Source organism: Rhinolophus ferrumequinum, chromosome X (genome assembly GCF_004115265.2).
Source record: "Rhinolophus ferrumequinum isolate MPI-CBG mRhiFer1 chromosome X, mRhiFer1_v1.p, whole genome shotgun sequence".
Lineage (NCBI taxonomy): Eukaryota > Metazoa > Chordata > Mammalia > Chiroptera > Rhinolophidae > Rhinolophus > Rhinolophus ferrumequinum.
This window is the reverse complement of record NC_046284.1, coordinates 94,486,675-94,509,184: the sequence shown is the minus strand read 5'-3', so window position 1 is coordinate 94,509,184 and position 22,510 is coordinate 94,486,675.

Here is a 22,510-nt window from a genome sequence, read left to right as displayed (position 1 = left end):
ACTTGTTAGAAATGAAACCTATTGATGAGTAAAATCTACATATTCTGAGCTATTGAATCAGAAACTCTGGAACTGGGCCTAGTGCTCTGTGTTTCAGCCAGCTTTCCAAGTCATTCTACTGCACACTCAAGTGTGAGAACCATTGACCTTAGGTATTTCTTTGCTGACGGGCACCTGGAGAAGGCTGCAGTGTGTCCACAGGAATGGATAATCATGCTTGTATGTCCCCAGAAAGTCTGTGTGACAAGAAACTTCTGCTTGGGAAGGGAAAAGGAAAGAAAGAAGGTGGTGGTGGAGAGAACCTAAAAATCTAAAAAACGGTCTTGTTTGGGGTGTTGGGGCCCTTAGAAATGGGCTCGAAAGCTCAGTGAAGAATCAGCTGGAGTAGAATTAGACCCTTTACGTGGTAAACATGGCTTGCTTTATACTTGTATTTGTGCGTATTCACTTTCCTTTGTTTGCTCTTAGAATTGTAAATTTTATTTTCAGAATTCATAACTTTCTCAGCAGTCTTCATGGTTAATAGGAAAAGGCCTTTTATCCACTCCTGGGCCAGAGTTTTAAAGGGATACTGTCCTCAAGACTAGCCGCTGCAGTAATGGTGGCTGTGGGAGGTGAAGGACACTGAGAGCAAGATGGAACTTAAAGTGAGGCTCCGTCCTCCACCCTAAAGCCTATTCCTAGGATGTTTTAGATGGCAGACTGACCTCAAACCTTGGAGGGGTTGAGGCTTCATTTTTTGTGAAGGATGTCTTTTTTCCTTTCCCCAACCAAAAGAGGTGCCTCTTTAAAAGAAGACCCTAAAGGTGGGAATTTTAAGGCCTGATAGGTGCTATTTCTGGTGAAGCACGCCTGATTCCCCTCGCTCCAACTGGCAGTGCCAGAGCAGCCTCCTTGGCCTTGGGGTCAGGCAGACCCACGGACCCCTTCCCTTCCCTCAGTAGGCTGGCAGCTGAGGGAATTCTAATTGGCTGACCCATTACTTCTAGTTCCTTAGAGTAATCACAGATGCTTGCACACACATGGGTCCCAAGGTGCTGAGAAACATTTGGGGAAGCATGAGGTCTGTCTTGTCTCTTGAACCAGAGTTGAGTTCAGTGTCGAAGAAAACTGCCTCTCAATCTAAAGCCTCAAATATGCATTGCTGCAGGCCGGAGTGCCCTCTGCGCTCTGGCCTGGGTCTCTGTAAGTGGCTTGGTGGCCTGGAAGTGCCCCTCCTTCTTTTCAAGACTTTCTCACTCCTCCACTTTGAGGTTGGCCCCGTGCCATGGGCACTGCTCCTGTCATGGCCGCTTTCCATTTCTCAGCCTACCTGACTTCTCTGTAGCATTTGGCCCTGATGACCACCCTTCACTTTGAAAATTATGTTCCCCTTGGCATTTGTGACCTCCAATCCACTGCAGTCTCACTGGCTGCTAGCATGTTTCTCCCCCTCTGATCGTGTCTTTAGGGTTGCTCGGGATTCTGTCCTGGGCCCTCTTTCCTTCTCGCAGGCGATCTCATTGACTCCCAGGATTTCAATCACTATCTGCCTATATTCTCATGTGTCTCAATCTCCACCTCCAGCCCAGACCTCTCTCCTGAGTTTCAGACCCTCTGTCCACCTACAGTCCCACTGCCCTTTCAACTACAACATGTTGAAAACATGCTCATACCCTGCTCCTAGACACCTGCTCCTGGCCCTTGTCCCTGATAACAGTGAATTGCTCCACCATCCTCCCGTCCAAGCCTGGCACCTGCCACACTGTCTTCACCTGCTTCCTCCTCCTCCCACCCCATACCCGATCACTCACCCAGTCCACCTATGAAATGTCTCTAGATCCATGACCTCTCCCATTCCCCTTCTCATTCTCTTAGCTCCAGCTCTGCTGAGGTCCTCTTTTGCCTCTGCGTCTGAAATCATGCGTTGTGCTACTTCCTCTCTTGGCAACACTTGGATCTTCTCTACCTCATCATCATTCTGCTTTGCTGGTTAACCCCTCACTCTTCAAGACTCAGCATAGATGGCATCTACTCTGGGCAGCCTTCCCTGATCTCACCACCCCCAGCCCAACACTGGAGTAGGCACCCTGCTCTCACCATACTGCCCCAACCCATTTATTTGCCTGTGTCCCACTCCAGCCCTAAGTGTTGGGGCTGTCTCATTCACCACAATTGTTCCTGCACTCAGCGGAGTGTCTGGCACATAGGGGCACAGAACAAACAAGCCAGAGATGCTATTCCCAGCAGACCTTTAAACCAGATCTGGGACTAGTTTGGGGCTTAGAGCAGAGAGGGTTCACATGGAGACCCTCAGTGTGGGGCCAGCAGCAGTTCTTTCTTTCAGTGGGCTTTCTCCCTGGGCTCTGTCTGGCATCAGTACAGGGCGGAAAGAAGACCCAACAAGAACTCCAGACACACCTGTTCACTTCCTTCATCTGGGAACATGACTCTTGCAGGCTGATAGATTTACACACCCGCTCCCATTACCTAGCATATTGTAAATGAGCATGCATTGAGCATAAGTGGTCCTATTTGGCTCAGTAATCTACAGCCCATGAACAAAGTGAGAAAATGGCAGCTGTTTCCAAACGCTTCTCTATGGAGCCTGGAAACTCCTTCCTCTGTCGAGTCCCTTAGCCAGCAGGTCGTACAACCCTAATATGACATTTATCACACTGATTTGTAATTGTTTCTCTTTATTTATTTTATTTACTTTTTATTAGTTTCAGGTGTACGAAACACATGATGATTAGACATTTACACCCCTCACAAAGTGATAACTCGAACAAGTCTACCACTAATCTGACGCTGTACAAATCTATTCCAATACCACTGACTATAATCCCTATGCTGTACTTTACATCCCATGACTATATATATATATATATATATATATATATATATATATATATATATATATAATACGCATGTATAATATATATGATAACTGACATTCAACATTATTTTATATTAGTTTCAGGTGGACAGTGCAGTTTACATAATTTATGAATGATCACCCTGATAAGTCTAGTACCAATCTGACACCATACATAGATTTTACAACATTATGTAATTATTTCTTTACATCTCTGACTTTGGGAACTTGGCAGGGACCAGATCTTACTCATCTCTCGGGTCTCAGCTGGTGGTATGGAGGCTGGCACAGACTAGAGGACCACAGAGTTTGCTGATGGAATATCCCAGGTATATACCATTTTGCTATTGGGGGTATAAGCCAGGAGTGGTAGTGACGAATTAGTGCCAGAGCCCCACTCTGATTCCAGGAGGCTTGTCCTACATTCTCCCAGCCTTATTCATAGGAAAGATTCCAGAAGCTCCTTTCAGGGTTGCTGGCGCCAATAGTTAGGTAACAACAGGTTGTGATGCAATGTTACTGGGTCAAAGTGTGATGCAAGGGCCTCTCCGAGCCACTCAGCAAGGAGGAAGCAATGTGAGAGGAGAGAGGGTGAACGCCCCTGGACTGGGTCCAGTGCCTTCAGGGCTTGTGCTTCAGGGAGTCTCTCTGGGTGTTGCTGCCTCTGCGAGTTTCACACACCTATGAGTCCTGTCAGGAAAGGAACTCAAATGCTGGGCTTTCTGCCCTCTCCACAGTACTGGGCTCAAAAGATTGCCCTTTCATTTTGTCAGAAGCTAACTGCATAAGTTATAGGAATTTAGGAAGGAAGCTCTTCTTAAACATGTCCCCCCGCCCCACTGAGCCACAATTCTTTTACCCAGGGATGCAGCCTTTCATGCCTCCCCCAAAATTGATGTGTCTTACATGGGGTTTCCTAAGAAAGACACTTTGAGTCAGAGATTGGTGTGTGGGGAAGTTTAATGGAGTGCCCTTGGGAGCAACACTTCTTAGGGAGGGAAAGAAACAGAATGAGGCAGAGTGAGACTTTGTAACGTGATGCTGTTGGGACAGAGTCCTCAGCCGATCCCTCAGGAGCTTCAGGGCTAGGATGGCCTTGCAGAATTGTCCCAAAATGAGGCAAAGGGGCTAGACTGCCTCCTCTCCTCTCCCTGGAAGGGGGTGTGACCTTGGACGAAGTGGCTCCCATCAGCTGGGAGCAGTTCCCAGAGGGGGACTCAGCAGCTGACAGTCCTGGTGGCTAGGACCGAGGATCTAGGAGGGGAAATCTGGACATCACAGCCCCCACCACATGAGGCTGAAAATGCAAACCTACCTGAGAAAAGCAAAAATCTTTTCAATGAATACCAAGGAGTGAATGACTCAGACCAGAGCCTTTTTGGATAAGGTCTGGATAAGGGTCATGGAAGTAGATTTAAGGTTGAGGTGAACAGGCCCAAGGTCAGGGAAGAGAAGATGAGGATGTGAGGAGGAGCAAGGAAGGGAAATCTGGATTCCTGGGGACTTACTTGCTGTGGAGTTCTGTTCGCAGTGCGTCAGAGAACTGCCAGGGACCTGGAGTTGCACCTTGTTCTCAGAGAGAATTTGGGCAGAAGATAATCTCTCTGTTTCAGCTCTCCCACGGGAAAGGAGGACTGGTGAAGGCAACCTAATCTGGGGGCTTCAGTATTTAGGAGACAAAAGGCAAAATACACATCTATGTTTGCTGCAGGGACGCACAGATAAAAATGAGGTTTTTGTTAATTTCGAAAAAAAGGTATTAATTATCACAATCACAGAGGCTCAGAGCTGGAAAGAGCAATTCAGCCCACTCGTCTTACTGGTGAGGAAATAGGCTCAGGGAGCAGAAGGGACTTGCCCAAAGTCACCCAGCTAGCTTGCTAGTGTCAAAAGCAAAAATAGGCCCAATGTCCCCTGCCTCATTGTTCAACACTCATTCCTAACACCCAGCTTCCATAATCTTCACTGGGCTGCCTGTCTTCTTACAAGTACCCCCAAACTCCAGCAGACTGGGGATTTTCTAAGCCATTTTTGTCTAAGGTGGCCCTCTCTCGGATGCTCCTATTTTTTGCAGAGTTCTGCCACTGCTGCTCATGCCAGCGGAAGGCCAGCCAGTCAGAGAGGCCTTGGAGACATTTGCATTTGAGTAAAAGGGGCTGATGGTCTTGGACTCACAGCTGAAGGTTTTCTGGGGTGGAAATTAAAGTGGCAGCAGGAAGTAGAATGCGACCTAATTAGCAGTTTGGTCTCCGAGGCTGACCTCCTTTCGGGAAAGCTGGCACTCCTAGGAGTATAAAGCAGCTGTCGCCTCTTCCCTGTCTGGCCAGGTGGACTCAGAGCAGTGCCAGCCCAGGCATCACCCCACACCAGATGCCCTCCTGGAAAGAAGTCTCACCTAGTCCCCCAGAGCTCTCCATTTATGGTTCCAAGGGGTTGTGAAAACAAGTAGCACTCCCAGCATGAAACCCCTTAAAAAAGAAGAAAGAAAACAAAAGCCTTTCATGTCTCTGAGTGGGAGGAGGCCTGAGGACCTGAATGGAGCTCAGGAGGGGGAATGGGAATGGGGAGGGGAGAGACGAGCAGAGGGGCTGCACCGGGGGCAGTCGATGTGTTTACCAGCATCTCACACCTGTTGTTGTCTGCTGTGACCACACATGCAGGCGACCCTGGGAGCTACAGCTAAACAGGCACAGAGTGTAATTAATCCATTGTTTAGCATTATTGGAGCTCACTGCTGCGCTGATTCTTCCTGGCAGTTCTCCCAGCCGAACATGAGAGGTTCCCCAGCCTGATGGTGGCGGTGGATGCAGCAACACCCAGAGCAAAGAGGGAGTTGGAAGGATTGAGACGTCATAGTCTCAGGTCCAGGTCCGGGGAAGGAGGCTCTTGCCTGGGGGTGACGGGAGGACAAGGCCCAGCTTTCTTCCCTGCAGGGGCACTTCCCACTGCTAGGAAACAGTCTGGCTCCTGCTGAGAAAGCACATTTTTTGCCTTGGTCTTCAGAGGCTGGCTGAGCTGTGGGCACAGAGTGAATGAATGAGGTTTGCCCAGTGACTGGGGCTGCTTGTTACTGGGTAGCTTCTCATCTGCTGTGTGCTCAGTGGCTTTCCCCTGGCATGAATGCCTCAGCATCTGCTGTGGAAGGATGTTAGTGCCCCCCACCCCACCTAAGGGTAAGAGCCAACACTTTCACAGCTCTTACTAAGTGCCAGGCACTGTTCTAAGCACTGTACATGTGTTATCTCATTGAACCGTTACACCAATCCTATGAGGTAGGTGCTCTCATCAACCCATTTTACAGATGGGGCTAGGGTGGCACAGAGAGGCTAAGTAACTTATGCAAAGTAGCACAGCCAAGAAGAGGTAGAGGTGAGATTCAAACACATAGTCTGGCTCCAGAGCCTGTGCACCCAACTTCTGCACGTATAGTCTCTTCCTGGGGTCATGGTTCTCAGCTCCCACACCTACCACTGGTGGGGCATGATGAATTTTTTTTGGTATCTTAATCCCTGCATCCACCTACCAGGGGACGTTTCCATTTTTGCCCTATAGATTCAGATTATCCATAGAGGGGAAGAGGAGCCAGAATTTTTAACAAGCACTCAGCATACCTTTTATGACCTGGTCTGTTTGGGAGATCAACAAACAACAATCATGGAGGGTAGTAACAGTACCAATTTCTGAACACTCAAGACCTCCGATTTCTGGTTTTAGATCCACTTGTTGGGTTTCGTCACCCCCTTGCTTTAGTGGATAAAGTAGGACTGTTAAGTGTGCTTAGCTCTTTGCTCCACGCTGGTGCCTGTGGCTGGGAGGGCCTGAGCAGCCTGTCCATCTTGATTGCTCAGCACTGGGTTGAGGCAGCCCTATCGGGTTCTCCAATTCTCAGAGGTACAACGGAAGACACACTAAAGGACTGGCGGATGCAACATGAAGCGGCTCCAGCAATTGACGCTACTGAATTGGGTGTTTATTGGATTGCCAGGGCTGGGCCTTACAGGCTTCTTGCTTACAGCACCCAGCTGTCCGGATCAAGACAGTACACAGCAACGGAGGCTTTTTGCTGCCGTGGACCCACATGGACAGTGGACAGAGCTTTCCTTTCTCTCCCAATTCCAATGCACTGGGAGAAGAAAGCACATTCCTGGAAGCTGACGTCATCAAAGAATAAAACAAAGACCACCCAAGCTTAAAAACATATATTTGCAAAGCTGAGGCTATTACCTTGCCAGGCAAGACTGCACAAGCCAATGAGTTGTTCTCTGAGTTAAGGGCAGAAGGGGAAGTCCTTGGTAGTTATGCTAATTAAGGATGCCAAACTAGCCCTTGGGATAGGAGGCAAGAGTACAAAGCTCTACACAGTTGGTTAAAACAAGTCCCATTGTTCATTGATTAGGAAAATGTCTTCAGTTAGGTCCAGTGAGGGCCTGGCATCTTGGGTTCTTTGATCACACAGTTTTGTTTTGATACTTCCTAGGCAAATGTGGCTATAGATGAAAAATTGTCCTTTTACAACTGGCTGGGGCTGAGGCTGCCCGAAGTCTGCAATGACCCGAATCTGTTTCTTGAGGTCACTTTGAGCACCTTCTGGGCTGGGTCAGTCACCAGCAATGCATTGGAAAGAAAGGCAGTTGCTCCCATGTCTCCTAAGGCCCAGGGTGATGATCCTTCCCCAGCTAGGCAAATCAAAGCAGGCAAGGTGCCTAGGGGGCAAAATTTAAGGAGGCATGCACTCTCAGGGTCGTGGAAATGCAGACTTGACCCTTAAGAGTAAGTTCCTCCTTAAATTTTGTGCTGACCTCAGCCTAGTCCCACTGCCTTTCAGGCTGTAAGGCAGGGTGTTGGTTGGTTTCACTGGATAAACAATAATTTCATTCCCTCCAGATACATGCTGTTTCCAGTTGCTCTTGTTTCCCCCATGATAGAAATGGAGGGGTGTGTTTCGTGGGACCAGGAATGGAGAGTGGGAAGGAATGGATCTCAGGGTGTGTCAACTTTTTTTAAATTATTTTTTTTCACTTACAGTTGACATTCATTATTATTTTATATTAGTTTCAGATGTACAGCATAGTGGTTAGACATTTATGTAATTTACGAAGTGACCCCCCTGACTAGTCTGGTACCCACCTGGCATTATAATCATCACCACATTATTGACTATAATTCTTATGCTTGACTTTACATCCCCATGACTATTTCGTAACTACTAATTTGTGCTTCTTTTTTTTACCCCCTTCTTCCACCCCACACCCCCCCCGCCCCCCGTCCCCCGTCTCCGGTTCAAGCCGTTGTTTCTCAGTCTAGTTATGTAGGACACAGCTCCCTGGCCCATGCTGCTGTTATGAGCCTTGCGCTCCCCCCGGCTGAGGCAGTCCAGTCGTCGGTCGGCCACTCACAGCAGTACACAGCAGCCTACCAGCCACTCACACTGGCCACCGGCCTCTCACTGCAGCCCAGCTCTCCCTGGAGCTGTTGTTCACAATCTTAGCTGTAGAGGGCACAGCTCACTGGCCCATGTGGGAATCGAACCGGCGACCTTGGTGTTAGGAGCATGGCGCTCCAACCACCTGAGCCACCAGGTCAGCCCTAATTTGTATTTCTTAATGCCTTCACTTTTTCATCCCGCTTCCAATCCTCCTCCCATCTGGTAACCATCAGCTTGTTCCCTGCATTTATGAGTCTGTTTCTGTTGTTTGTTCACTGATTTTGTTCTTTAGATTCCAAGTATAAGTGAGATCATATGGTATTTGTCTTTCAGTCTTACTTATTCACTTAGCATAATACCCTCTAGGTCCATCCACATTGTCACAAATGATAAGATAGCATTCTTTTTTATGGCCGAGTAATAGTCCTTTGTATATATATATGCACCACTTCATCTTTATCCAATCATCTATTGATGGGCACTTGGATTGCTTCCACATCTTGGCTATTGTATATAGTGCTGCAGTGAACATAGGGGTGCATATATCTTTTTGAATTTGTGTTTTGGATTTCTTCGGATAAATACCCAGAAGTAGAATTTCTGGGTCATAAGGTCATTCTATTTTCAGTTATTTGAGGACCCTTCAAACCGTTTTCCATAGTGGCTGCACCAATTTGCAATCCCACCAACACTGTACAGGGTTCCCTTTTCTCCGTATCTTCACCAGCACTTGTTGTTTGTTTGTTTGTTTTTTTGTTGTTGTTTTTTTGTTTTGTTTTGTTTTTAAAGATTTTATTGGGGAAGGGGAACAGGACTTTATTGGGGAACAGTGTGTACTTCCAGGCCTTTTTTCCAAGTCAAGTTGTCCTTTCAATCTTAGTTGTGGAGGGTGCCGTTCAGCTTCAGGTTGTTGTCCTTTCAGTCTTAGCTGTGGAGGGTGCAGCTCAGCTCCAGGTCCAGTTGCCGTTTCTAGTTGCAGGGGGCACAGCCCACCATCCCTTGCGGGAGTCGAACCGGCAAACTTGTGGTTGAGAGGATGCGCTCCAACCAACTGAGCCATCCGGGAGCTCAGCGGCAGCTCAGCTCAAGGTGCCGTGTTCAATTTTAGTTGCAGGGGGCAGAGCCCACCATCCCTTGCAGGACTCGAGGAATTGAACTGGCAACCTTGTGGTTGAGAGCCCACTGGCCCATGTGGGAATCGAACCGTCAGCCTTTGGAGTTAGGAGCACGGAGCTCTAACTGCCTGAGCCACCGGGCCGGCCCAGCACTTGTTGTTTGTTGATTTATTGATGATGGCCATTCTGACAGGTGTGAGGTGATATCTCATTGTGGTTTTTATTTGCATTTCTCTGATGATTAGTGAGGTTGAGCATCTTTTCATATGTCTATTGGCCATCTGTATGTCCTTTTTGGAGAAATGTCTATTTAGATCCTCTGTCCATTTTTTTTTAAGTTTATTGGGTTGACAATTGTTAGTAAAATTACATAGATTTCAGGTGTACAATTCTGTATTACATCATCTATAAATCCCATTGTGTGTTCACCACCCACTCTGTCCATTTTTTAATTGGACTTTTTTGGTTTTTTGGTGTTGAGTTGTATGAGTTTTTCATAAATTTTGGATATTAACTCCTTAACAGAAGTATCATTGGCAAATACTTCTCCCATTCAGTAGGGTGTCTTTTCGTTTTGTTGTTGATTTCCTGTGCTGTACAAAACCTTTTTAGTTTGATGTAGTCCATTTGTTTACTTTTTCTTTTGTTTCCCCTGCCCAAGGTGATATACCAGAAAAAATACCACTAAGGGCAATATCAGAGACTTTACTGCCTATGTTTTCTTCTAGGAGTTTTCAGTTTGGAGTCTAAATTTAAGTCTTTAATCCATTTTGAGTTTATTCTTGTATATGGTGCAAGAAGGTGGTTCAGTTTCACTTTTTACATGTATCTGTTCAGTTTTCTCAACATCATTTATTGAATGGACTGTCTTTACCTCACGGTATAGTCTGGCTTCCTTCGTCATAGATTAAATGACCATATAGGTATGGATTTATTTCTGGGCTCTCTGTTCTTTTCCATTGATCTACGTGTCTGTTTTTGTGGGTTTTTTTTTTTTATGCAATTGTAAATGGGTTTTTCTTAATTTCTCTTTCTAGTAGTTTGTTATTGGTGTATAACAATGCAACCAATTTCTGAATTTTTCTTTTATTCTGCTACTTTACTGAATTCATTTATCAGTTTTAATAGTTTTTTTGTGGACTCTTTCAGGTTGTCTGTATATAGTATCATGTCATGTCATGTGCAAATAATGACAGTTTTACTTCTTCCTTTCCAATTTGCATGCCTTTTATTTCTTTTTCATGTTTGATTGCTGTGGCTAGGACTTCCAATACTATGTTGAATAAAAGTGGTGAAAGTGGGCATCCTTGTCTTGTTCTTGATCTTAAGGAGAATGCTTTTAGCTTTTCCCCATTGAGTATGATGTTAGCTGTGGGTTTGTAGTATATGGCCTTTATTATGTTGATTGAATCTCAGGGTGTGTCACCTTTTGATCAGGATCTGTCTAGTTCCACGGATTTGACTCCTATGGCCAGATCACAGTGACACAGGCAGTCTGTTCAATTACAGGGCTGTACTCAAAGTGCTCTCACTGTTCCCTCAGGACAGAGATATTTCATTTCAGGAGATATTTATTTGACATTTCAGGCCACATGAAAATCACTCATCAGATCTTAGCCATGGGATTCTTCTGCCCATTCCTTAAACAGTGCCAGCAGAACAAGTATAGGAAAATAGTTTCCTGATTTCAATTTACTCAGTGTGGCTCCTCCTACAGTTTCTAGAAAAGCACTTGAGCCCAATCCTAGATACACTGATTAGCCAATAAACATGGACCTCTAGGGACCAAATCCTGTATGCCCCTAACTCTCGATTGGAACCGGCTGCAACTGTCTAGAGCAGAAAAACACTCTGCTATTTTTAACAGCCTGCCATGAAGGCAAGCTATAGTCTACAGCAGTCCTGACTTCAGTGGTATGCCCCCCTCCATGTTGCACCAAAGCTGACTCATGATAGCATCTTTGTCCCTGGAAGAAGCAGTCTTTTCTGTGCAACTGAAATTGTCCCTGTTAATTTACCTTGTCTTGTGGCTATTTTCAGCTCTTTCTTCTTGTTCTGTCCTTCAAAAACACAGGGAGGAGCCAGCCACCAATTGCTCAGTAACAATTCTTCATGTGGAGCATCTGAAAGACACATAGGAAAGTGCAGGGTTAATGTGAGAGCCTCATTCCAATTCATTCATGCAGGGACCTCAGGAAATTTTGTTGTTGAATTTTTTTCTGAACATCAACCACGCATGATGAAGTCAGTTCAGGATGGGCTTTAAGCCCAAATTCACTTGCTTTGGGATTCGTCGCTCAGGCTCCTATATTAAATTCACCTTGGGGTCTATGGTAAATTTTATGAAATGTTACTTTCCTCTTTATGGCTAGCATAAACATTTATTATACATCCTGTGATATATGTTTCCAGGAAGTAAGGAAATGCTGTTGTGGAAAGATATGATTCCCAACTGATTTGAAATATAGATGAATAGCATGTTTTAGAAAGGGGCCGGGACTTTAATGGAAAAAAGTAGTTATCAGATTTTTTTTTTTCTTGTCTTTCTCTGCCTTCTCTTCTGGCACCAGTTAAAGGAACATTTCTCAGCCCTTCTCCCCATGCACACAAAAGATGATACCTGATATGAAATGCTGTCAAATCCTGCTTCATTAAAGCCCACAAAAGCTAATGCACAGCTCCCCTCACACTGCCCTAAAATGGGAACAAACAGGCAGAATAATGTCAAAATGGAACACAAAGGAAAAGAGTTTGTCCTCTGGGCCTGGAAGATGAAAGATATCAGAAATCATCCATGAATGTTGGGCTGGGCCAATGTTTCTAGGGCTTATTTCATAGATAATGGTGAATTGTCAGACTGGGCAACTTGTGTAAGCACAGCAAGAGTGCAGTGAAGGCCCTCCACCAAGGGCCCAGGTGATTCTCCTGTTATCGATTCAGTCACAAGCAACAAAAAGGAGTATTTGGCTCAGGACAGGGACAGCTAAACAATCAGGGAACATGGACTTCCACTCATGTGCTGTGCAGTAAAACAACCCTAGAAGAGGAAAGAGATGTGGGGACATGAGGTTGGTTGGAGGACCTGGTTGGGGAACCCAGCAAACAGATAATTTTGAGGGGTGTGCTATGTTTTTAAAGACAGGTAGCTGTAAGAAAAAGCAAGTCATATAAAAAACTCTGTCACTACTGGTAACGTGAACAGCAATGAAGACCAAGCCACTTAGCTTTGTGGTCTATAAACAGAGTTTGGTAAATCACAGATGAGGTTAATGTATTCCACCAGGTCAGAGTGAGAGGGCAAATTCAGAGTGAGCTAGGTGACATCAACAAAAATCACAGAGCTAGGACTTGAAATCTATTGGATGCTATCAGTAAGAATAGTAAGGGAACATTTCCACCATACCACACTGCCTCTTCACTTAGACTCCTGGCCTCCCCTTCACCCTCTCTCCTTCATTATTCTGCCTTCCACAGCTAAGCCAGTTCCTGGGGTACTGTCACTGGGCCCTGTGAGGAGAGAGAAACAGTGAAGGCTGGGTAGCCACTGGGATCATACCCTCTTTTGTTGGCAAGCGAGGCTGTGTCTTACATGGGTAACCCAAAGCAGAGCCTGAAACAAGTGTTTGAAAATAGGTGGTTTGTTTGGGAAATGAGTCCAAAGAGCAGGAGTGAATGAGTGGGAAGTATGAGACAGGGATGGAGAGAAAGCCAATGTAAAGGTACATTATCAGGACCCAGTTTTGCTAGGACCTCCTAAGAAGCACACAGAATACCTCCCCAAAACGCCCACCTAACAGATGGGAGGCAGGAACATTAATTCACTGCCCCCATCCTCCATTGGCTGAGGGTTGCCCCTGCATGTGTTAACATTCCTGAATGTTTGAGCTATGCATTCAGTGTCCTGGGCCAGGTAAGTGCCTTGGGCAGAGAGCAAAGGCATGGTGCTCACTCTTGGTGAGATATGGGAGCCTAAGTTCACGTAGAACTGTCCACCCCAGCTGCCACTAGAATCAGAGATATGACCATTAGGATGTGTGACAAGTCACTTGATATATCTACTACAGGATGTAAGTCTGCGGCGGGGTAAGAAAACAAGGAGATAATATACCACTGCAGGTGAGCCAAAAAATGAAGGGAACTTGGACAAAAGTCCTCTTAGAAAATAAGCTGCTCTGGGATGATTCAAACTGACAGAAGTTAAGGGTGCTTAATAGAAGAGTTGGGGGGGCGGGTTACTGGGAGTTGGGTCAGGGAATACTGTTGGAGAAATGGGCAGAAGTCCTTCTGGATACCCAGCATCCTGCACATTAGAATGCACTTAATCCCTGACCCAGCAGAGTCCACAACATGAGGTCATAAGGGAGGTAAAACTGCACTATCATGAGATTTTCTGGTTCAACCCTTAATAAACCTGTGTGGGTATGAACCAGGATGCCTCACATAGTATTGATTCGGGGGCTACAACAAGGGAGTGCCTTTGTGAGGATATTTTGAAAGCTTGGAATGGAAAGAATGGCGTGTTGGGAAATGGAAGGCTTGGGCTAGAATCTTGATTAGACTTTTGGAGATATTTGTCCTGCAAAGCTAGAGTCTAGACATTGCCACTCTTACCTACAGCAAAGTACCTTGGGAACAGTCGAGGGTCTCTGAGGCACTGAAAACCCAAACCTATGAATAGAAAGGAAACCTCCCCTGTGGATCTATCTTGTAAATACTTAACTTCTAGAGAAAGTAAATATTACCAAGCCTCAGAGCTGAGTAGTACGAAGTCTGTCCAGTTGAGCTAATTAAGTATATGAAAGGATCATAAAGGAGGCATATAGGAAAGACCTATTAAGTCATCCATCAGCAATGCACTTGTGCCTCCAAATACCACAGTCTTGGAAGTTATAGTAGCCATATATTATTAGCCTTCTCAGTGTCCCTTCCTCTGGAAAACTGACTCAACTCCATTCTACGTGGTTCTGGTAGAATATTAATCACAATGCCTTGCTCCCTGCCCACTTCCACCACCACACACCCCAACTACAGAGAGGTCATGAAAGAATTGGCCAATCAAATACCTCCATTCCTCTGCTCGCAGTGATTCATTCAAGAATGGGTGTGTGATTTAACTAGGAGTAATCAAAGTCTTCACTGAAATTTGATATATAGATGCTGGCAGAATGAGGGTCTCTCATCATTTTCATGGTGAAGTTTCTTGAAAATAAATCAGCACCAAGAAGGAAGAAAAGTTGAAATATGGAGAGACTGAAAGGTCCTGTTTAGTCCCTAGATACAACTATGTTTGATGCCAGAAATACTCTCCAATTGCCAGTTATGCGAACAAATAAATTCCCTTTTTGCTTAAGCTAGTTTGACTTGAATTTATATCATTTGCAATGGAGAAAATTTCTGACTAATCCAGCATTTACTGAGCATGTAATATGGTTTATGTTAGGTATAGTGGGTTGAGTGTTGGCTCCCAAAATATATGTCAATGTCCTGGAACCTACAAATATGACTTATTGGGAACAAGGGTCTTTACAGACATAATTATATTAAGGAGCTCAAGAAGAGATCTGTTGGATTATCATGATGGGTGGGTCCTAAATTTAATGATGAGTGTCCTTATAAGAAACACACAAATCCGAGACACACAGACATAAAAGGATAAGACATAGACACACAGAGGAGAAAGTTATATGAAGATGGACATAGAGATTGAAGTGATATAGCTACAAAGAATGCTCACGGCCATCAAACTCTGAGGCAAGGAAGGATTGTCCCATAGAGCCTGAAAGAGGAGTACAGACCTGCTGACACCTTGATTTCAGACTCCTGGATTCCAAAACTCTAAGAGAATGAATTTCTGTTATTTTAAGCCATCTAATTTGTGATAATTTGTTACAAGGCACTAGGGTACTAATACACTTGGTGTTTGTCAGTGATTTAAATTTGAAAAAAGAGAATCATTGCTCTGGAGACAGTGGCATAAAAAGTATTATTTATTATTTATTTTAAATAATTGTTTTACAATAATTGCTTTAATGGAAGTGTATGCAAAGTGGGGTGGGAGCAAAGTAGTATGGCTCACACAATGGAGTCACATTATAGATGCAGAACTATATCAAGGTTAAGAGAACTTCTTTTATTCAAATTCTGACCCGCTACTTACTCCATCATATATAGCTGTGAATCCTTTATAACTTGCTTAATCTTTCTGGGCCTGTTTCCTAATCTGTGTAACAAGGATGACAATAATGATACCTTCTTCATAGGATTGTTGTGAAAGTTAAATGAGATAATATATCTAAAGTGCTTAGACTAGAGCCTGGCACATGGTAGATACTTGATAAATATTATGCTGAGAAACTGCCCTGTAATGAGGTATTCTACATCAGAGCTTTCTCACTAGTGTGCTTCAGATGGATTACAGTTATATCTGGCTAGAGGACTGAATAGGAGATCCCAGGGAAATGGAAAAAACTGGGGAGATCACAGAGCATAAGAAGCTTGTGAAAGTGACCTCATGAAGTTATTTGTATATTCCTGAGATCACCCCAGACCTGTGCATGCATGGGTGTGATTCTAAAAATCATACCAAAGATTTTGAGAATTGAACAATGTGCAGCTCAAAGACTTGCAACTGGGTTGTGCATGCATGAAACAGATCCAAATTGTATAGCAAAGGCTTTGAAAGCAGAACTGATATTGAAACCCCAACCCTCAGAAGGCTGGACAGAATTTGCCACTTGAATCCAACCATGTTGATTGCTAAAACAAAAATAGCAACATTCTCCATAAGATTTTAATAAGACCCAGAATCTAATAACATAATATGCAAAACATCCAGAATACAATCCAAAATTACTCAGTATACAAAGAATCAGAATATAATGGTAAGATTACACAGTTGCTGGGCTTGTCAAACTAAGTTTTTAAAACAGCTATTATAAAAATACTCTAAGAAGTCAGGGTAAACACTCTTGAAATGAATGGAAAGATAGAAAGTCTCAACAACAATAAAAATTAGAAGATATATAGAAAAACTAGTGGAAATTTTTAAAAATACAATAACTCAAATTAAAAAAAAAACACTGAATGAGCTCAATAATAAAATGTAGATAATGGAGGAAAAGATCAGTAGAAATTAACCAATCTAAATAATACAAAAAATATTTCTTAAAAAAACATTGCTCAGGAACCTCTGGGACAATACCAAAAGGCCTAATAATTGTGTCATCAAAGTCCCGGAAGAAGAGGAGAAAGAACTCTATGTTGAAAAAATATTTGAAGAAATAATGATTGAAAATTTCCGCAGTTTGGTAAAATACATAAATCTATAGATTCAAGATGAGTAAACTCCAAATAAGATAAACTCAAAGAAAGAAATCCATAAACAAACACAGCATAATCAAACTAAGGAAAACTGAAAACGAAGAAGGAAAATCTCAAAATCAGCCAGAGAAAAGCAATGCTTCATTTATAAGAGAACAATTATTTCAATGACTGTGAATATCTCTTTAGAAACCATGGAGGCCAGAGAAAAGTGACACAATACTTTTCATTGGGAAAAAAAAAAAAAGAATCATTAAACTAGAATTTTATATCCAGTGAAAGTATTCTTCAGGAGTGAAAGTGAACTAAAGATAGTCTCAGATGAAGACCAAGTAAGAGAGTTCATTGCCAGAAGAACTGCTCTAAAATAATTGCTAAAGGAATTTCTTCAGACAGAAGAGAGTTGATACCAAAAGAAAACTTGGAACATTAGGAATAAAGGAAGAGCAACAGAAATAGAAATGTAAATAGTAAATATTTATTATTACTAAAAATATTTATTTATGGAGTAAATGAAATTGACTATTTCTCTCATCTTGACTTTTAAAACTATGCTTTACAGTTAAAGACAAAATTTACAGCACTGTCTAATAGAGTCAATTTTTTATATGCAATATATAAGACAATTACAACATAAATATAAGAGGGTAAAGGAACCAATATAACGGTGGGTTTCTTTATTCCACTTGAAGGGTTTAAATATCGATTTTAAATAGAATGTGAGAAGTTAAATATGTATATTTTAATACCTAGAGCAACCAACAAAGGATCTATACAAAAAGACAAAGTAAAAAAATACATAAATTAAAGCATACACTAAAAAATGTTCAAATAATGAAAAGAAGGCAGGGAAGGGGAAACAAAGTAAGGAAGAACAGAGGGAACAAACAGAAAATACTGACATTGTAGAAATCAAAGCATATTTATAGTTACATTAAATTAAAATGGTCTAAATATACCAATTGAGAGACATAGATTGTCAGAATGGATTTTTTTAGTGACCGAATTACATACTATTTACAAGAAACTCACTTGAAGAATGATGAGATAGCTAGATTAAAAGTAAATGGATGGAAAAATATATGGACTAATCGAAAGGAAGCTGGAGTAGCTATACTAGTATCAGATAGACTTCATAACTAAGAAAGTTACCAAGGATCAAAGAGGAAATTACATATTGATAAAAGACAATTTCTGAGAAGACATGAAAACATTAAAAGTGTATGTATCTAACCACAGAACACCATATTACATAAAACAAAAACTGACTAAACTGAAAGGAGAAATAAACAAACCCACAATTATAGTTGGCAACTTCAACACTCCTCTCTCAGAAATTGATAGACCCAAAATAAGCAAGGGTATAAAACAAGTGAACACCATCAACCAAATGGATCTAATTGACATTTTTAGAATATTTATCTCAAAACATCACAATACACATTTTTCTCAAGTAAACATAGAACAATCACCAACATAGATCATATCCTAGGTTATAAAACAAACTTTAACATTTAAAAGACTTGAAATCAGACAAAGTATGTTCTCTGATCATAATGGCATTAAACTATAACTCAATGACAGAAAGATAAAAAGAAACTCTGAAACATTTGGAAATGAAACACACCCTTCTAAATAATCTATCAATCAAAAAGGAAGTCCCAAGGTAAATTAAGAAATATTTTAAACTGAACATAAATGGAAATACAATATTCAAAACTGGTAGGATGCAACTAAACAGTGTGTAGAGGAAATTTTATAGCATTAAATGTTTATATTTGATAAGAAGAAATGTCTAAATTAGTAATCTAAGCTTAAACCTTAAGAACCTAGAAAAAGAAGAAACAAATAAAGGCAATGAAAATGGACTGGAGATAATAATAAAGATAGAAAAAATAACAAAATTGAGACCAGGAAAACAATGGAGAAAATCAATGAAACCAAAAGCTGTTCTTTGAAAATATTTATAAAATTGATAAATGCCAATATTGACAAAGATGGAAAGATAACCGAAATTACCAATGTCAAGAATGAATGAAGGGATACTGCTACAAGCTCCAGAGTCATTAAAATGATAATAAGGGAATACTATGGATTTTACCCACATGGATTTTACAGCTTAGGTGAAATGGACCAATTCCTTGCAAACCACAAATGACCAAAATTCACCTAAGATAAAGTAAATAACTTGTATACTCCTGTAACAATTAAAGAAATTAAAATTTTAGTAAAAAAACTTTCATAAAAGGAATCTCCAGGCCAAGATGGTTTCACTGGAGAGTTCTCTCAAACACTTAAACAGAAAATAACACAAGTTTTCTGCAATCTTTTCTGGAATATGGAATATGATACACTTCCAAATCCATTTTGTGAAGCCAACATTACCTGATCCCCAAAATCAGACACAGCTGGTATAAGAATAGAAAACAACAGACCGATATCTTTCATAAACAAAGACATGAACCTTCTAAACAAAATATTAGAAAATTGCATCAAGTGGTGTTAACTGTGATCCTCTCCAGAGGCCTAAACAACTCCCACATTCTCTCTGTATTTCACTTTAACAATAACACCAAGTTGACAGCATTTCACTAGAAAGAGTTTGTCCACACTTGTAGTGCCCTAAATTTTATGTCTGTCACCTTTGGAACACCCAAATCACCTAGCTCTAATAGCCACTGAGGCTTGCATTCATGAGTCCCACAGGACTATAGCAAAGAAGCAGTTTTTAAATAAGCACAGGAACACCCCGCTGTGGCTATATACTCAGGCTCAATGCAGAGGGAGCAAGCAAATATCCCCATCTCTTAGCTACTGCCTGACGGTCCACCTTCTAATTACCACACATCTAGCTGCTGAGTGTGATCCTCCCCTTTGGAACATTGATAGGTCTTGGCACACCCTCAACTGCTGCTGGAAGCCACTAAGAGCAAAGGTGGCAGCTTGGACAATCACATAAGTATGAGAGGCAACCAAGAGCTTAAGCCAGGCAATTGATGAGGTTAGTCTCCAACATGAGACCAGTCTGTCAAGATTGGGAGATGTGGCTATTTCATCTAATGCCCCCAAACCAACAAAGAGAGTGAAGAAACAAGGGAATATGTTCCAAACAAAAGAAAAAAAAAATCTCCAAAAATTGATCTTGATGAAGTGGAGATAAGTGATTTACCCAATAAAAAGTTGAAACTAATGGTCATAAAGATGGTCACTGAGGTCAGGAGAACAATGCATGAACAAAATGAGAATTTCAACTAATAGAAAATATAAGAAAGTACCAAAAAGAAATCACAGAGCTAAAGAGTATAATAACTGAAATGAAAAATTTAGTAGAGGGGTTCAACATAACACTAGATCAAACAGAAGAAAGGATCAGCAAACTTGAAGATAGAGTAGTGGAATCATTAAATCAAAGGAGTGAAAAGGAAAAAAGAATTAAAAAGTGAAGATAACCTAAGGGATTTATGGGATACCATTAAGCCGACAAATATATGCATTAAAGCACAATCGCAATAGCCAAAGTATGAAAACAGCTTAAGTATCCATGAATGGATGAATGGGTAAAGAAATTATAAGATATACCAGGAGTGCCAAAAAAATGTATGCACATGACTTGTATTCATCTTTTGTTATTGGTATATATTGAGTATTACAATTTTAATAGTTTTTTCCTTTCTTAAAATGTGTATACATTTTTAGCATCCTGTGTATGCGTATATATCTATATATCTATATCTATAGATATATACATAGATAAATATATAAATACATGGATCTATAGATATAGATATAGATAGATAGATAGAGATACATATCTGATATTATTCATCCTTAAAAAAGAAGGAAATCCTATCATCTGCAACAACATGAATGAACCTGGAGGTCATTATACTAAGAAAAATAAGTCAGACCATGAAAAACAAATACTATATGATATCACTTATATGGGGAATCTTTAAGAAAGGTCAAACTCAGAAAAACAGAGAATAAAATGAATAGTAGATGCCAAAGGCTGGGGTGTGGGGAAAATAGGGAGAGTTTGGTAAAAAGGTAGAGACTTTCAGTTAGAAGATGAATAATATCTGAGGATCCAATGTGACTACAGTTGATAATACTGTATTATATAATTAAAATTTGTTAAGAGAATAGAGCTAAGTGTTCTCACAAAAAAAAAAGTGAGGTGATGAATTTAATGTGTTAATTATCTGATGGTCAGAATCCTTTCATAACATGTACATATATCAAATTATCACATTGTACATTTTAAATACATTACAAATTTGTCAGTTATACCTCAATAAAGCAGAGAAACGGGTGAAGGGATAAACAAACTGTGTTACATCTATACAGAGGAATATGATTCAGCCATAAGAAGAAGAGCACTATTGATAAACACAACTTGTATGACTCTCAAAGGGTGAGTGAAAGAATCCTGTTCCAAAAGATAACATACTGCATGATTTCATTTATATGACATTCTCTGAAAGATGAAACTATAGGGATGAAAACAGATCAATGGTTGCCGGCAGTTATGAGGTGTGGTCAAACAATACGATGAATGTTTCAATAAAAAAAAATTATTACAGTAAAAGATACATTGCCATTAATCCCCCTCAAAATAGTGCCCCTTGCTTTGAACACTTTCTGAAGTGTTCTTGCCACTTTCTGAAGCAGTTCTGGAAGTCCTCTTTTGTGAGTGTCTTTAGTTGTGCTCTTGTGGCTGCCTTGATGTCCTGAATCGATTCAAAACATTTACCTTTCATGGTCATTTTGACTTTGGGGAAGAGCCAGAAGTCACACGGTGCCAGATCTGGTGAATAAGGTGGATGAGGACACACCGTAATGTTTTTATTCGACAGAAATTGCCGTTCCACAAATGATGTATGACATGGAGTGTTGTCATTATGGAGGATGATTTACAGCACACTTTAAAACACACCTTCTCTCAACTTTAGCTCACACATGACTGACTGTATCGAACAAGTTGAAACTTGTCATACACTCACTAAGTTTCGATGAGCCACTTCCCATATTGAAGATCCCCGCTTTTCTGTTGGATGGCACTCGGCAGCAGCATTCACTGTATGTTTTGATCACAACGGAAATGCTCCATGTCACACATCACTTTTGGTATGGCAATTTCTGTCAAATAAAAACATTACAGTGTGTCCTCATCCACCTTATTCACTGGATCTGGCACCTTGCGACTTCTGGTTCTTCCCCAAAGTTAAAATGATTCAGGACATCAAGGCAGCCACGACAGTGCAACTAAAGACACTCATGAAAGAGGACTTCCAGAACTGCTTCAGAAAGTAGCAAGAACAATGGGTAAGTGTGTTTGAAGTGAGGGGGAGTATTTTGAGGGGGATTAATGGCAACATGTCTTTTACTATGATACATTTTTTTATTTAAATATTCACCATACTTTTTGATCACACCTCATAGAGGTAGAGGCAGGGAGTAGCTATAAGGAATTTTGTGAGAGAGTTTCTTGAGGTAATAAGAATGTTTTGTATCCTGATATTGGTGGTGGTTACATGAATCAAAATATGTGTTAAAATTTATAGAAATGTATGCTTTCCCTCCAAATCAATTTTCTTTATGTTAATCTAAAATGCAAAATTAAAAAAGAACAATACACTTACCATGGTATTGGAACCACTTAGACAGCATTTGCTCTATGCTAGACAATGTTCTAAGTTCTCTCTCTGTATTAACTCACATGTGGAAAATAAGACCCAGTGATTTGCCAAAGTCAGTGTTTCTCAAACTTCACCTGGGGACCTTGTGAAAATG